Source organism: Protomyctophum parallelum (assembly GCF_964188405.1).
Source record: "Protomyctophum parallelum genome assembly, chromosome: 1".
NCBI lineage: Eukaryota > Metazoa > Chordata > Actinopteri > Myctophiformes > Myctophidae > Protomyctophum > Protomyctophum parallelum.
Genome location: NC_139697.1, coordinates 79,196,805 through 79,214,530, shown reverse-complemented (window position 1 = coordinate 79,214,530; position 17,726 = coordinate 79,196,805). Strand labels below are relative to the sequence as shown.

Here is a 17,726-nt window from a genome sequence, read left to right as displayed (position 1 = left end):
CCAAAACATAAGTTACAAATATTTCAGCACTGATTTGTTTAGAAGAACCAATTGTATCTGGCATCATTCTTTTGCAAAGTTTCCATAACTAATTATTGGTCACCACTTGCCTTAAGTGAGTAGGATTATGTCAGAGATAAAAGCTTATAAATGTACTTTCCTTTTACCTTTATTTGAACAGGATCTATATTTCACACACACACACACACACACACACACACGCACGCACGCATGCACGTGCGCACACACACACACACACACACACACATTTGTTGTTATTATGATAAACATATTGAGGCCATTGTAGCCATGTGCTAATCAAGTACAAGACAGTTTAGAGGCTGCATTAGATATTTTATATTTTGCAATTTTATCTACAAATGAGCATGGGTGAATTGCAAGACCTCAAAATATTGACATAATATAGTTTTTCCCAGAATTCCACTAATACCACATGTTACTGGTAATCTGGTTTGGTAGTTTCCCTCAAGCAACAAGCATTGTAATTTGTGATAAATGAAGTATAAATGAAGCCTAGTTCAGTGGGTATTGTTTTACGGACACGGTAAAGATGTGTTTTGACTATGCATGCTGTTTCCTGTGGTTGTGCAGTGTTCAACACAACTGAGCCATTTGCTGTGTTAAAGACATACAAATGCAGTCAGTTTTAATCAATCAATTAATCAATCAATTAATCAGTGTCTATTTTTAACCAAAATAAAATTCTTCTACAAGATGTTGTCCAGGTAACATGTTTTTGCTGTTGCATTTTTTCATACATCCTTCTTTTTTTTTATCATTACCATAAACCTCAATTATTAATTCATAATTATGACTTGATACACCCAATGACACCCTAACAAGATTCCCCCTAAATCAAAGTATGCAGATAGCAATTCGCAAACCTTCCATATGAAGGAAATATAATTTGTGTAATTGTATTTAATTGAATTAACTTGCTTTTATTTATTCTATTTTTATTTTATTTTAAATATTTTTTGGAGGGATAGTATTGTTGATTGACCTTGATGGTAGCAGTTGAGACAGTGAGGCTACTGATGACTTGATGGAGAGACTGTACTGTACGTTGTGCTGGTTCTCCATGAAGGCATGCGTTAGAGCTCAGTGGTTTAAAATGTATTTATTTTCGCCTCACAACTAGAAGGTCCTGGGTTCGATTCCCGCTCGGGACGGTGTGGGTGCTGGCGGCGTGTTTCCTCCTCCGCGTCATCAGTGCCCATACCCGAAGGCGGGGTTGGCGAAAGGGCCTTTCTGTGTGGAGTTTGCATGTTCTCACCGTGTCCCCTAGGGTAGGTACCCTCACAAAAAACATGCAGTAATCCTGGTCACTAAAACTGCCTCCCCCTGGCCAGCCGGGGCGCCTGATGGAGGGGAAAGGAACTGGTTGGAATAACGTGTTCCTTCCACGCGCTACGTCCAACCAGGGAAACTCCCCCTGTCAGGTGTAAAGGAGCAACTTGGACACTCAGGCATGAAGGAAGCATGAGTTCAAGTCCGTTGCTCTCCCCTTGTCCCCCATATATGGGGACTAGGTTGGTGGAGGGTGTGTAGAGCCCAGGATCACATTAGATGATTGACACAGGGGTGAAAAATGGGTTACAAAATCGTGGGATAAAAAATATATATAAAAATAAATGTATTTATTTTCAAAAGGTTAAACAGGACTTTGTACAAATAAAACAGAGTGTTAAAGTGAAACTAATGAGTGAGTGGATGGATGGATGGATGGATGGATGGATGGATGGATGGATGGATGGATGGATGATTGAATGAATGACTAACGGTGTTAATGATTTGTACTTAACTTAAAGGGTGGAATACTCAAGGAGATTACTGAACATAATCAATGTCAAATCACACATCCTCAGCTTTCAGAAATGCACATTATATGTTTTTCTGTGTGTATTATCTTTGTGCCACTTTACCAAATACTGTACCAAATGTTTGTGCTGCATTTAGTGTTATGCTTCTTCTTTATTTTCTTGTATTTCTTTTTTTATGATTATGCCTAAAGGCTTTGTATTTAGTTAATGGTACTGTAGCTCACAGTATGTTTTGCCACATTAGTTTATCTTTTATAATTGTAATTCATTCAAACTAGAAGACCAGTTTGCAGACAGATTGGATCCATGCTAGTTAATACATATGCCATGCTGCCATTCAGACAGCATGAGATAATTCACAACACTAGTTATTGAACGAAGGATCTTCTTGTCCTTCGTCCTTATACTTTATCGTGCGAGACAGTGTCTTGTGCAGATCCACAAGCTCACACACAGCTCATCAATGCGCTGCGAGCCTGTCGATGGATGTTTCTGGTGGTTTTGGTGTGCTGGAGCATACATTTGGCATAACATGCAGGGACTATACAGTATATGGTGAGCTGTGATTTGATTATATTCACACTTACATTTTTTAACACCAGGCCAGTAAAACATCTGTTTAAAAAAATGGGAACAAAATGCACTTGTTGGACTTTTTTGCAAGCAAAATATAGCACTTGCTTTAATTACTGTCAAAAAGATTTACACATCAAATGTTTACAGATGTTTGACAACAAAAAAGCAGTTGAGCAATGACGACATTTTAACAAGATGTAATAGTCGATGTAGTTTTCTTAAAGGCCAATAGTGAAAAGAATAGGCGGGTATAATTTATTGTGTTGATATGGAAATGCTGACTATAGCTTTAAAAAAATATGTGGTTTTTCATGGATATTGATTCAGTGAGGATTGCTTTTTTTATATATATGCTTTTATTTGCCATAATTTTAAACCTTCACATCTATTCAATGTCAACCAAGCACTGTAAGTTAGGCACATCAATTATATGCCAATTATTAATGATTTGGAGTAGTTAACAAATAAACAAATCCTTGTTAGGCTGTTTTATTTATGTCAACATTGGTGTTTCTTTTTTTTTAATCTGTTTTGTTTTTTAAAGTTAAAGTAATTAACAGGCAGAATTAATTATGTTATTGTATGCACTCCTGGTTGAAATGTTGAACCACTTAAGAGCATTGCTGTAATACATGCCATTACTACAGCAACTATCTTTTCAAAATAAAATAAAAATGATACTTCCTTAGTCTTTGGTGTGTGTGTGTGTGTGTGTGTGTGTGTGTGTGTGTGTGTGTGTGTGTGTGTGTGTGTGTGTGTGTGTGTGTGTGTGTGTGTGTGTGTGTGTGTGTGTGTGTGTGTGTGTGTGTGTGTGCGTGCGGATAGAGAAAGAGGCAGACAGACAGTCAAGTGTGGTGGGTATTGGAGAGGAACAGGGCAACATCTTTCATAGATGAATGGCTTGTGTCAAGTGGCATTTCTTCCTCAGCCTATAGTTGTCAGGCACACGTGGAAAGGACTCAGGATGCAGACACAAAAGTCACTGAAAGCAGGTGTTTATTCCAAAACGACAAAACAGGCAAGGGGCAGGCAAAAATCAAAAACAGTAGAAGGCAAAGGTCAATATCCAAAGGCAGTCAGCGAGGGCAGAAGTACCGGCAAGGGCTTGGCAAAATCGTGGTCTAGGAGAAGCAAAACAGAAGTCAGTAAGGCAAAGGCTTGAAAATGGCTTGGCTGCTTGGAATTCACAAGACAATCTGGCAGAGATTGCAGAGAGACTGGGACTTAAGTACTGTGGGCATGATTGCAGGGGATAGAAAGCCGGTGGTTCAGACACACCCACACTCCCACTCAGACTGTGACAATAGTGGGAATAGGCATGCACGGCTTGCCACGGATATATATGCACAGCTTGGGAAGCCGTGGATATGCACGGCTTGGGAAGCCGTGGATATGCACGGCTTGGGAAGCCGTGGATATGCACGGCTTGGGAAGCCGTGGATATGCATGGCTTGGGAAGCCGTGGATATGCACGGCTTGGGAAGCCGTGGATATGCACGGCTTGGGAAGCCGTGGATATGCACGGCTTGGGAAGCCGTGGATATGCATGGCTTGGGATATCCGGATATGCTCCTGAGGAGGAGGATTCTAAAAACGACTTATAAATCCTAAAGCCTTGTTTATACTTCACTGTGCAACGGTCCTATGCTGGAAAATAGCAGATATACAAACTCACAGCACATCTCATTCAAGACACTGAACTTGCAGATCTGCCATTTTTGCCATCCAAATGCATTATAGGCCTATGGTTAAATGGGCCCTATTAAGAGATGCAGAAATTAACTAGAAAAAGTGCCCTTCTGGGCACAGGTCTCCACCAGGAGGATAGGAGAGTGTGTGATGTTTGGCAAAATGTTTAGGAGTAATTTAAACGTGTGTGTGTTGTACGTGTGTGTGGTGTGTGTGTGTGAGACTCAACTTGGCATGTTGTAGAGCCACCATGAGGCTGATTTGAAAACTGTCAAGTGGCATTTCTTCCTCAGCCTATAGTGGGAATAGGCATGCACGGCTTGGGAAGCCGTGGATATGTACGGCTTGGGAAGCCGTGGATAGGCGGCTTGGGCTTGATCAAATTACCCGATGACTGTCTGTACCACAATGAAACACAAGAGGGCGCACTTACATCATACAACTAGTGCAGCCTACTGATCACCTCATGCCCCCAGCCCCCTCAGCCTGCTACTACCACACCTCCTCAATCAACCTCTGTAAAACTATGAAAGTATTGGCATCAAAAATCTAAATATAGGTATTAGTACCAAAAGTACAGCATTTACAAGATTTACTCAATGTAATTTACTCAATGTAGTTATCAGATTCACATAAATCAAACATGAAAAGAAAAAAAACACTCAAGTATACTCAAGTAAAGTAAAAGTACCTTTAAATTGTACAGTTCTTGAATAATTACTTTCGACCACTGCCATTGGTTATTGCAAATGTGGAATATAGGGAAAATGAGACCGTTCCATCATGTCTCATCGCACAACTGGGAGAAGAAACTGCTACAAGCACCTGTTGCAAACTCACCTATGGAAAGGAATGCAGTTTCCATGTGGTATTTGTGTGTGTGTGTGTGTGTGTGTGTGTGTGTGTGTGTGTGTGTGTGTGTGTGTGTGTGTGTGTGTGTGTGTGTGTGTGTGTGTGTGTGTGTGTGTGTGTGTGTGTGTGTGTGTGTGTGTGTGTGTGTGTGTGTGTGTGTGTTAAATCCTTTGTTGTAAGAAATATGAAAATATATTTTTTAAGCCGAATGCCAAACAGAAGGCAACTCAGCAGAAAAGTGATCTTGCGTTAATTGTAGTCTATAATACATTTTCTGGTGGCCTAATTAAAAGTGGTCAATATTTTACCACAATATTCTAGTAATGAGATATGAGATGCACATAGTTAACAATAGAAATCTAGAAGTTTAGCTAGGCAAATATGAGATACATTTTACATTGGTCTAAAAAGCATATCCACTGAGATGCAGGTATACAATTTCACAACCCTTTTTTGCCTAAAACAGTGCTATTGAACACCCTTTATGTCTGTGTGTTGTTTCGGAAATATTGAACCAATTTGGACAAAAACTCTTAACTCCATTGGACCCTCAAACTGTCTGCTAAAGCAACTAAATCCACCACCTCTCCCCCTCTCATGCAATGAGAGTCACAACACTCACAACACCAACTTTGATGAGGCAGTATTGCTTTGTTTTCAAAATATAAGGTTTTCTTAATTTCCTGAAAAAATACATATATTTCTTTTCATTTCCTGAAAAATGAACATTTTGGAGTTAGGTGGTTTCTTCCTGACAGCAGAGATATCAGTGCAAGAACAAGTGCATGAACTGGCATAACTCTGAATTCATAATAACATATAGGTAAGTAAAGACAATTAATAGGATATTGTTAATTTACTGAAAGGTTTTATACATTCTTAATAGATTGTTAGGTTATTGTGGCTATGCATTGCCTGCAATACTTTGCCTGCAGTGTATAGCGACAGCAGTTGTACATTAAAATTGTCAGGCATAGCTACCTGAAAATCTAGATTTATACTGTCTTTAAAGTTTATAGTCTATTCTCTTGATATATGGGCATGTTATGTTTGTGACTTTGACCCATCACAGAAGATAGGGGTCTCCCCAAAGCTCTGTAGCAAAGGAACTGGGCCATGCACTGTGCTGACCAAACTATCTGCTGTAGTGGCTGTAACAGGTAACCTTTGACCTTTCTACAACTATCCATACACATTGTTTTTTACATTTTTATCCCACGATTTTGCAACCCAGTGTCAATTATCTAATGTAATCCTGGTCGCTACACTTCCTCTGCCAACCTGGGGGGACTGACCTCATGTTTCCTTATACATGAGGAGTCCAAGCTGCTTCTTTTCACCTGACAGGGGGGAGTTTCCCCGTCCAGGGGGAGGTAGTTTAGATTACTGCATGTTTTTGTGAGGGTCACCTAGGGTAGGTCACCCTACCTACCCTAGGTGACACAGGGAGAACATGCAAACTCCACACAGAAAGGCCCTTTCGCCAACCCCGCCTCGGGTATGGGCACTGATGACGCGGAGGAGAGAACACGCCCCCAGCGCCCACAGCGTCCTCAGCGGGAATCAATCCCAGGACCTTCTAGCTGTGAGGTGACCGACAGCACTACCGACTGTGCCACCGTGCCCTTCCCATACACATCACATCTACTGTACTTCTTCTGCCTTTGAATTTGTAATAACACAAAAGTCAGATGATCAACGTCCACTCTCTTCTATCTTGGGTTAGCTTCTCCACAGACCAGCACCATAGTAGATTAACAAATAGACTATATCTAGTTTATTTTCATGGATGGTCTAATAACAGTATTTTACAGCTAAATTAATTTATTTGGTTAATGTTTGATTCATCCCCCAAACTGGAAAATAGTGAAACTTTAGGCATCTTCAAAAGTATTTCTGGAAATAATGATTAGATTGTCACCATATTTGGACTGGATGTTTACAGAGAGTTAGGCCTATTGCATAATACAAGCAATAAAGATTTCATCAATACCTTTCTCCATTTTTTACAATTACACAACATTACATGATTATACACAATCATGTTATGGCAATCTAGGTCACAGGATTCAATGCATCGAAAGCCAAGCTGCATCAAAACAAGCACATTCATATGTTGACCACATTGCCATTGTCCTTGCAGTATAGTGTGTTCTGTCTGAAATAACCACATTTGGACCCAAAGGATAGACAAGCTCCAGAACCTGTCCTGTCATAGCTACTTACTGTAGTGTCTTATGATGGTCACCTACATTATTTGATCCAGACGTGAAGCCTTATTTAAACAAAGAAAAGAAAAGAAATGTCGTACTCATGATATAACCATTCTGGAGATTGGAGAAAACGTTCTGGCTCTCTCTTTGGGTCCAAGCACGGTTATAACTTATTTCAGACAGAACACATCGCTACTGCAAGGAAAGGACAAACAATTCAGTCAACAGATTAAATGTCCTTGTTTTGCAGCTGGCTTTTGAATCCTGTGACTCTCTCTAGACTGGCCTCACAGAATTTGGATGACGACATTTTTTGTGTTGTTTCAGCCCTAGGTATTAACATTTTGGGTCACAACATTGTATATCCAAACTCTACATAATTGATTGTTAATTTAGCAACACATAATATTATTACCTTTTGGTTTTTGTGAAGAATTCAGTCAAACTTGTATTTTTACTATCATGCAGCATGTTGAATGAAACTATCATCACAATATATTGCATTATTAAAAAAACACATAAAATAAATATAAAAGAGTAAAATGATAAAATGATGTTGAACCTCGCTCCTTGCATTCAAATTTGGCTTTATGGTTTGTGTCCTTCACCAATAGGACCCGTTGTGTTAGTGCTGCTATGTTTTCTGCAGTGCACCTGTTAGGATCTGATCGCATCAGTTAACAGGCAAATAACCTACTTTTATGATAATATAACTTAGACTTTGTTCCTCCCATTCCATTCCTATTGGAACATTGGGTGACTGATGATTCCCCTCCATTTGCTCCGGTCCCTGGCGACCCTTCTTGCTCCATGCCAGCTCACACCCATCTCGCTTACTTCCTTGGCTGTCTGACTGTCTCCATGTCTTCTTTGGCCTCCCTCTCATCCTCTTTCCAAACTCTGGCATCCAGTCGATTGCCACACTACACAGTGCAAGTCTCTCTCTTGGCAGTCGGAGTACGTGCCCAGCCATTCTCCTCCTCCTGACAGTGGTGCTACCCCTGCCCGTGATGTGGTCTCTCCATGAGATCCTCAAGATGGATCTATGGCATTGTCGGTTTGAGACAGCCAACTTGTTGGTCTTCATCCACATCTCACAGGTGTAGGTCACTGTTGGGATGACCACTGACATACTGTATAGAGGCGTAGCTAAACAATATATAAATTCATTGTATGCAACAACATTCAGTTCAAAAGTGGTGACATCTGCTAATTATTCCCAGAGACACATTAGACATGAGTATGGTCTGTGCAACTTGTTGAGCTACTAGCCTACTATACAGTAGTATACTGTATAAAGATCCTGGGGCTTGATTTGACTGTTAATGTTTTGCAGTTTTGTAAGGTGAGTTGACTTCTCCATTCATGATTATCTGTATGACATAAATATGTATTTCCCCATACTTTATATTGCATTTCAAATGCAAATTATTCTGTTGACTACTATTGCTTTGTTCTGTCTGGTTTTGTAGCTGCTGCTGAGCTCCAATTACATCCATCATTAACCTGCATTTCTAGGCCAAGCTCAAGATCAGTTGTTTGTTTCTGTAGAAGTTAAATGGCTATTTGTATTGCAATTGTTTGAAGCACGCAAATATTACAATGCAATTGTATCTGCGGCCTCTTGTCTATGTCATTGAGCTGAAGTGCATTGTGATAATAACTGGGCGAATGTTAGTCTGTTGACATGATCTGACATTGTTCAGACAGCATTGCTATTTGTTACCTTTTATAGTATGGTGATGTATATTGTTAACTCGTGTTGCTGCATTTCACTTGTTCCTCTCCACCTGGCGTGTATACAGACTTTACAGTGTGGCATAATGAACAGTGGCATACAGACAGTACAGTAGGCTTGGGCTACACGTCCTGAACATTATTATGAAGACGTTACATTAATCTCGCTGTCTCAGAACAATACTCAATTGTAATGCCACCTCTGAATGGTGGATTTTCTCTGTCCCTCAAGCGGGCGTCCAATCACGTCCCGCCTTACATGATAAGGGTATTTTCACTATGTACAGTATGTTGCAAAAACTGTTGTGATCATTTAAGTCTAAAGGGGTCCGGGTCTATCACAGCCTGAGGTCCGGCTTGAGCACCACGCTTGCTAAGGTGGGTTGTTGCGGGTGAGTGCTGGAACAGCGGTTCTATTTTCTAAACATTGTACTCCCGATTCATCAGTAGCAGCACAACACCCAGGAAGCTATAGCAAGTATCACTCAACTGCAAACTGACTGTGTGACTAACCTTCCAGTGGCATGTAATCGCTTTTATAACGAGGTGGCCCACACATTTGCAGTGACCTTTGCCTAAGTCGATCTTGCAAAAGATCAACTTTTGCGAGTGGCTCGGGGTCAGATCGTGAATGATGTTAACATGGCTGAGGCCAGTGCAATGCGTGTGGGTCTGTCTGTCTCTCTGTGAACATCAGCCAGACTGGAACACTTTGCGAACGGGGGGAGGGTAAGATGGATAAGATGCGAAATGTGTAGTTCGACGAGGAAAGCGAAAGTGTTTCCACGTAATGTCACTGAAAACTTGTGTAATTCCACTTAAATCCGCGCATAAATTATGTGAGGTGTGTGTGTGTGTGTGTGTGTGTGCGCGGGGGGGGTCGCGGTCGCATGCGTTGTCGATTCGCCGACGATCACATTCATCCGGCCGGGGCGAAGTGTGTTCTTCCAGGCAGGCAGTCAGTCAGTGCTGCTGAACTGTTATGTGTCAATAAGTTAAAACAAGCTGGACGCTGGTGGAGGATGAGAGGGCCCTGCTGCCACTTGGGCTGATGTACATTAGAGGTAGGTATGCCGAGGATCATTGAGACGCCTTCATGACAGAGAACCTGTAGTTCTGCAATCTTTCATTCAATCCGAGTCGCGACCTCTCAGTCAGATCACTCTGAAAATGGTATTATTATCGCTTGCTTTTGGACATGATGTCCTCCCACCCCGTGCATTTGCTGGTCTCAACCCGTCATTATTTTCCCACATCGAGATCGCATTCACAACTTGTGGCCATAACTTGCCCTCTCCTCGGATGTTGTTAAATTTCTAATTCACAGTCGCGGTGGAATCGGCGTGTAAATACGCGATATATGCAACTGTTTCTGTATGTGAGGTGGTATGATCCCCCCCTTACCCCCCCCCCCCCCACCATCCGCATCAAACGCACGGCTACAATGTATCCAAACCTAATAGTTGTGTATCGATCGGTTGCATAAACAATCACTTTGTTTTTGCAGGCGTCTGTTTGGCTACGGTGTTTGTCAGCGGCTAAATGGGTCGTGGGATTTGAAACCATTGCATGTTAATGCTGTGACACGTCCAGCAGCAGTGAGGGCTATACGTAAAGTGCTAGCAGGCTAAGTAGCTACTTTTATTCCTAGTAAACTGGTAGGACATGGAGCCAGTGTTCGGCAAACGTAGCTGGACGGATGCGTGTGGCCGGGTAGAAAATCCCCAGTTTAATTAATGAACTTGGTTTTTATCACGTTCGGGAGACATTCGACCATATTGCATCGGAGGGGGAGAGTTGGACAGACAGAGTGAAATCTCCCCTACTGTTACTGCACTTCGTTTTCTCTCTCTCTCCAAAGCAAGATGGACTCTCATTCGCCTGTCTGTCTTGTCAGACCCCAGAGATCGACGTTTTTCTCGCTCGGAAATGATAATGCGAGCTCGCCACACGCACGACAGGAGCACTAGGTAGGCGAACGACACTGTATGTCAGCGAACCCCCCCAAAAGAATGCGTTGTTATTGCACCCGAAACCCCCAATAGAGTCACTCAAGACTTCACTCTGGAGTGTGAGTGTGTGACTGTCCAATCGGGCATCAGCACTTTTACCTGAAAACAACTAAACCTCTGCGCAGCGAGCATTGACTACCGCAACTGTGCGTTTTTTAATGTACCGAGCGAGAGACGGAGCTTTGCATTGTGTTACATTTGCCGGATGATCGCGGGGCTTTGGCCTGGATGCTTTGGTTTTGACTGGAAGGGTGGATTGACTACGCGACTGAAATGGTCAGTGACAAGCAAAATGTCCCACCATAGTTTCTCGCTTAGGTCTGTGAGTGAGTGTGCTAATGCGGTTTCGCACTCAAATATGAAGTTGCTTTGGTCATTTCGCTGCCGACCACACGAGAGTCCGTGTTTTTGTTTTGCCATGATTGTTGCAGCAGACTTAATGATCATTTAACACTTGATGAGACTAACGACTTGTATTTTTATAGGGCATCTTCATTGCATGACAAAGACTGAGTGGCAGCTTCCATCTTCATCACCCCATACAGCATTTCCATAGTTTGTTTTAAAGTAAGTATCCCCGGTTTCCCGTTCAGTATTATGGTTCTCAAACTTTTGAATTTCAAGGATCCCCATAACTCTGTGTACAAATGGAACCCATTTAATTCCATTTGTACACTCTCAGAGTTACAGACCTGCAAGGGTCCATTTGGAACCCAGAGGGTACCTGGACCCCACTTTAAGAACCACTGATTAATAACTCTTAAAGTCTGTTTTCATCAGTCTGATTTGGTCTCTGGAATAGGCTATCTAACCACAACAGTGTCTGAATCATTTGATTCAATTGGGTTGTTTGGTATTTCTACAGTGGATGCATAGTTGCATACCAACAGAGACAAATATAATACAAAATATATACCCTACCTATATTAACATATAATATTCGGACACAGTATTTAGCATTATTAATTGTTGTAAATCAAGGTCAATATAATATAATGTAACATTGCCATTTTGTGTTTAATACAATACATTATGTCTGGACATCTGTGCCACAAAGAGCACACAAATAAAGTCCGCATCAAGATGAGTTGAGGCAAAGTTGAACGATTCAACTTGCATTCAACTTGATTCTCAAGTTATTTCCTTGATTAAGTTATATTGACATTGTAGGCATTTAGCAGACCCACTTAGAATGACAATGCAACAGCAGAATGGATTAAAAGACGTGCTTGAGAATATAAATCTGTCCCTAGTATTTGATGCATTTGTCCTTGTTACATTATTTAAGAGACATAATACTTACTGGTACAAAATCTATTTCAGTGTTTATTATCAGAATGACATACCATTTTTATAGTCTACTATGTGCTTCTAGTGACATCAAGTATGTAGTAGGTTTTAACCCATTCTGACCGGGCACCCATTTTGGTGTTGGCATCATGTTATGCTTTAGCTATTGAAAAATAGCAGATCTACAAGCTCATAGCGCGCCACCGAGTGGCGCGCTACGAGCTTGTAGGTCTGCTATTTTTGAAAAATCGAAGAACGACTGACATTTTTTAGAATCTGATCTCAGGTCAGAATGGGTTCATCAGACCAGTGTGTGTCCCAGTGGAAACCTCGTATGAATCTGATCTCAGGTCAGAATGGGTTAATTAACGATTAAGAAGAAAGTCATAAAACGGTTACCATTCAACACTTCCAGTGTGCCGTGAGGTATAATCTCTCTCTAGAAGTGTTTATATTCCAAGCGAGATGATTGGTTAAGTTAGAAATGATGACAGAACATTGCCCTTTTATCAAAACCATGGAGAGCAGGCACCTAGGCCGGTAATCCAGCCTGACGCCGTGTCGCGGGTTCGAGTCCCGAGCCCATCGGCCTTTGCTGCATGTCCATCTCTCTCCCCCTTTCCTGTAAAAAAAAATACTGTACCCTATCGATAAAGGCAAAAGCCAAAATAAAATAAAAACATGGAGAGCGCCGTAGATTTTGAGTAAAGAGACAGTTCAGTTGGGCCGTAAACAAGGAAGTGAACAGCATGCGCAAAACATGTTTTGCATGGTAATTACTTACAGGTTTAGCAGATAAGACAAAATAGTCATGAACAAACCAACATGGCAGTTGGCAGAAAGTAATAAATAGATGAATGAGTTATTAATGAAATTATAGTCACTAAGTGCGTTTCCATCAAGCCCTGTTAAAGCGCATTCAGGCTTTTGCGCATAAACTCCTGAATGGAAACGACTCAAAATGCGAATAAGTCTTCATTTTTCGCAAAAACACTTTTTCACTTGAAGGGGATGGATGCTGCTATATAAATATTTATTATACCCAAGTTTTTCAGGAAACTTGGGTCAGGATTTAGAGGCGTTTTTAGAATCAGCCTCAGTCCTAAATGGGTTAAAAAAAGAAATGCGCTAATGGGGTATGGAAACATTTTAGGAAAAGGTTTCCAATTAGAAGGCGTTAAACTCTCATTATATTGCTTTTGAAAAGTTGGAAAAGAAAAACCTCAATGGGGAGTCAGTGGAGTGAACGGAGGGTGGGTGGCCAGGGAGTGTGTGATGTGGATACATTTATGCACTCATTCTGTATCCTCCAAGCGCTGTTTTTGAAGTTTCGCTGTCTGCAGGCTCTTGCTGTGAGTGCGTTGATGATGGAAGTTAGATCGGTGAATATATTTCTCCAAAACAACTCGGAACGGACGAGGGGAGGTTAGTAGTCAACAACAGAAGCAACACGGAAAAATGTAAATTCACGGTCATCGCGTTCAATCACAAAAGTCGGGAGGGGTCCCTCGTCCCTGTGCTTGAAAACGAAACCTATTACTTACCAGCCCCTGTCAAGTTGACACGCCTATTTATTTAACAGGCAGCATGATTTAAAGACTGCCTCTGGACAGCATAGAGGACTTGTAGCCCAATCGCCAACCAGGCTGTGTATAATATATTTTATGTAAAGTCAAATAATATGCTTTAGTGGCAAAATAATGCCACCTACTGCTTATTTTATGAACTTATTTCATATCTCGATGAATCGCATTTCATCAGTAAATGGAAACGGAAAATACGCTTTTATTTTTTCGAATTAATGAACACTCGCTTCCTATTTTCGCAAAAGGTTGATGAAACCGCACCTCTATAGTCAATGTAAGTCATTGTTTTTACATCTGGACTTATTCCTCCTTACTACCTAAGTCAACTGAAGAGCCTTGCTTGACATACAGTAAACAGTTAAGTTAAGTCTGTTAATTGAACTCTGAGAGTTAAAAATGGACACATAAATTTAGCTCAAGTTAAATTGGATTTTGCTGTGTATTTCTGTTGTTGATTTCCGTTTGATGCCGTAAGTTATTTATTTCCAAGGAAAATCATCATTGCAGCGTCACAAGGAACACTACAACTCCCTATAGCCACTCCAAACATCACCATGAAATCCAATATAATTTTGCAATGAAGGACAGTAAAAATAAATCACAAATTCCCAGCCGCCAGACGTTACAGTGCATCGCTGTATCTCTCACGTTCCCAAAGGCACAAAAAGATTAAAGAAGCCATCACCTATCACTTGGATAAAGATTTGGCTCCAATCAACACCATTCAAAATGAGGGCTTTAAAACAATGGTTCTCAACCTTTTCTGGGTCAGGGGCCAGGACCCAGTTGAAAATGTCAAAGCGTTTGTGGCCAACCCATCTGGGTGGGCCCAGATTCGGGGGCCCACTTGCAATACCCTCATGGCCCACCAGTGGTCCCCAGTCAGAATAAGTGGTTTAAAAAACACAATGAAGGCGCTAGAGAAGTGCTTGTATTAAATACATTGTCCAAAAATAACTGGGTTTATTTTCAATTATTATATTTTAATGTACAGCAGCACTTTGATTAACTGTTCTAGAGGAAAAAATACATAATTATAATCAAGCACTTTGATAATATTATAACAGTCCCTGTCTAAACAGGGACTGTTTTTATTGACAAAATAAGAATTGTGTGAGAATCGTGATCTCAATTCTTAGGTCGTGATTCACATTTGAGCAAGAATGGTGCAGCCCTAGTGTACTTGTAGCTGTGCTGTGACATCTATCGGTTCCTAACTTAATCTAACCCTTCCGACTCCTATCATGTAGGTCTTTGTTTTAGACATCATGCAGACACCCCTGCCACAGTTCAATGAACCTTTCTTTCAGCTCCACAATGCATTGTGGCATTTTTCTTTTGCTTATTAACCACTTAATCTCTCTGTACTACTATACTCTATACTTGTGTGTGAGCTTCTAGATCTCCTATTTTGGCCGAATGTTCCACCATAATAGGGATGCTGGAGTTTGGAGTGATAATAAGGAAACGTATGTTTGTTTGTTGTCGTTTTTTTTGACCGGGAGAGGCTCTGATTGACATCTTGACCCACTACTTTCACTAGAGCCACAGAGCCAACCAAACACGCTGATCATACTTCAAATCTGATTTAGTTTTCCCATCTGATCTTAAAAAAATGTGCCTGGGATGGCAAAATGGAGCTAAATGCAGTTCTCAATACATATCCTGCAGTCTGAGCTCAGCTTTAGAAAGTACATAAGTTATTCATGAGTCCATGCACTTGTAGCAACCAGTAACCAATCAACGGCGGGTTCTAACCCATTGGTTTGCATTTTGGAATAGGCCACTATGACCGCATGAACGCTAGGGCCTTGCGTCTCTTGCGTACCAACATTCAGTAATGATAGCAGATCTACAAGCTCACAACCACCGCAATGTGATACAAATATTTAATGTAGAGCGGAAATGGAAAGGCCCAAGTATAGACCCCTGGGGGACAGTATAGGGTTTAACAGCAATTTAAGTGCATTAAAAAAGGTTGAAACACAATGTGGCACGTAGTAGCGTGTTGTTTGCTTGTAGATCTGCTATTTTCACTATTTTTCAAATAGGTTTCTGAGTTTCACAGTTGCATGTATCAGACTTTTCCATGGCTGAGGACCACCTGTATAGAGGTTATTAAGATCCACTGGAATGAGGAAGACATCAGCATGTGATGAAACGTCAATTAATCAAGTGTTGATCAAATGGATGCTGATTAGCCTACTTACTCATAGTCATCATCACTGGGTTCCTTTTTGATCAGTAATGCTACATCATGGGGAAATCTCATCACTATTCTCATTGATGTCCTTATGTGATACAGTGATGGTGTTCGCCACGTAAAGCCTATAGCAGTTTTTCTCAAACCTTTTAATTGCAAGGACCCCTAATATGGTATGCATTAGCCCACAGACCCCCATAATTGTGGGAATATGCAAATTCCTAACCGTCAATGATTTAGCTGGTAAGCCCTTTGAACCCCCCAAGGACCCCTGGCGGACCCTGGACCGCACTTTGAGAACCGCTGTCCTATATTAATTTCAAGAGGTCAGCGCACGGGTCTATCCCTGGACCCCTCTCCTTTTGTTCCCTCTATACCAAATCTCTTCGCCGCAAAATAGCTGATCTACAAGCTCACTTGCAATGTGATGTTGTGAGCTTGTAGATCCAAGAAGAGGGGCGCTAGGGTTCAATTGGTAAAAAAACATCAGTGTGTTATCTTGTATCTAGGTTGCATGTAGGTAGGGTTTGTTTATTTTCAGTGTTATGTAAAATCCAAAATGATCATAGCATATAGTGCAGTTGATATTTTATTGGATCCATCTCATTGTTCTTTCACTTGTGTGGTATACCTGCATCACAGTATAGGGCAAGTTGCGCAATGAAAGTATTGGCTTTGTGAATGACTAGATATCAAAGTCCTTAGTAAGTAAACCAGCAAAAAGAGTCAGTTTGATGTTGCACATGGGTCCTTAAATAGCTGGGATTCTCCAAGGCCATTTTTCTGTTGAGTTAAGTGAGAAAACTAGCATTGTAAATAAGAACTGATGAAATCATGGTCAGTAGGGGGTTCATTTGGGCTCTCTTAACATCCCATGGTCTTGTTCTATCAAAGTACATAAAGACGCAATCAGCAATTCTGTCTAAAGGGAAGGTAATTGACCCCGATCACACTTTGGTTATAACAAAAATATTATGCTGCTATATACTGTACATGCATGGCAACAAGAACCCCAAAAGGGGTTCCCGTCCGAACCCAAAACACCAAAAAGGGTTACTGTCCTGGGCAACGGTAACGTGATGAATATACGAATATACAATCTGGAAATGTGTTGTGAATATTTCACACTAAACTATTAACTTGCTGATTCGTACAGGTTGATTTGCGTTTTTACATTATATAGGCGTGACACAATTATTCAACTCTAAAACTGAAATAAGTATACCATTCCTGTATCATGACCTGGAATTAGTTTGTACTTACAGTATGCATTGCAGCAGTGTTATCCCAAACATACGGTTGTGGAGAGTAAATCTTGCTTTTGTTTTAGTTTTTACCTTTCTCGAACAAAAAGCCTTCAGAACATGGACGGTTAAATCCCCTTTTCATTCAGAATAAAAGTTCAATCCTATTTAAAGTTGTCATGTAAACACATGTCAACAAATGTTCTGAAATATTTTCCTAGCAATGCAGTGTGAGCTTGTAGGAAGAGAGAATTTCAGAGAAGCCAAAACTTTAAAAAAAAAGACACGTTTCCGTTGTCTCCTATAGCCGTGTTATGCATCTTTGAAACATCTCACCAACACTCAAGCGGCGCCGCGGCTCTCTGTGAACGGAGAAGTAGCAGATTTACAAACCCAAACAAGCTTATTGATTGCTACTTTAGCCACACAACACCACTATACTGTATGATGAAGTATACGGAGCTTACGCGTTAAGAAACG

At 41.0% G+C, this 17,726-nt stretch overlaps 1 protein-coding gene across 7 annotated transcripts in view; it reads left to right on the top strand.

Annotated features, from left to right (window-relative positions):
- The first annotated feature begins 9,215 nt into the window (after nucleotides 1–9,215).
- bbx (BBX high mobility group box domain containing) overlaps nucleotides 9,216–17,726 on the top strand; it is a 28,082-nt gene continuing 19,571 nt past the window's right edge. For 3 of the 7 annotated variants that reach the window (XM_083782197.1, XM_083782192.1, XM_083782198.1), the window contains exons 1-2: nucleotides 9,792–9,975; nucleotides 11,409–11,490. The gene's annotated coding sequence lies outside the window, so the exon portion shown is untranslated. Of the gene's footprint in view, nucleotides 9,304–9,791; nucleotides 9,976–10,537; nucleotides 11,200–11,408; nucleotides 11,491–17,726 lie in introns of those variants that run through there. The other 4 variants (XM_083782194.1, XM_083782196.1, XM_083782195.1 and 1 more) reach the window with 4 other exon arrangements.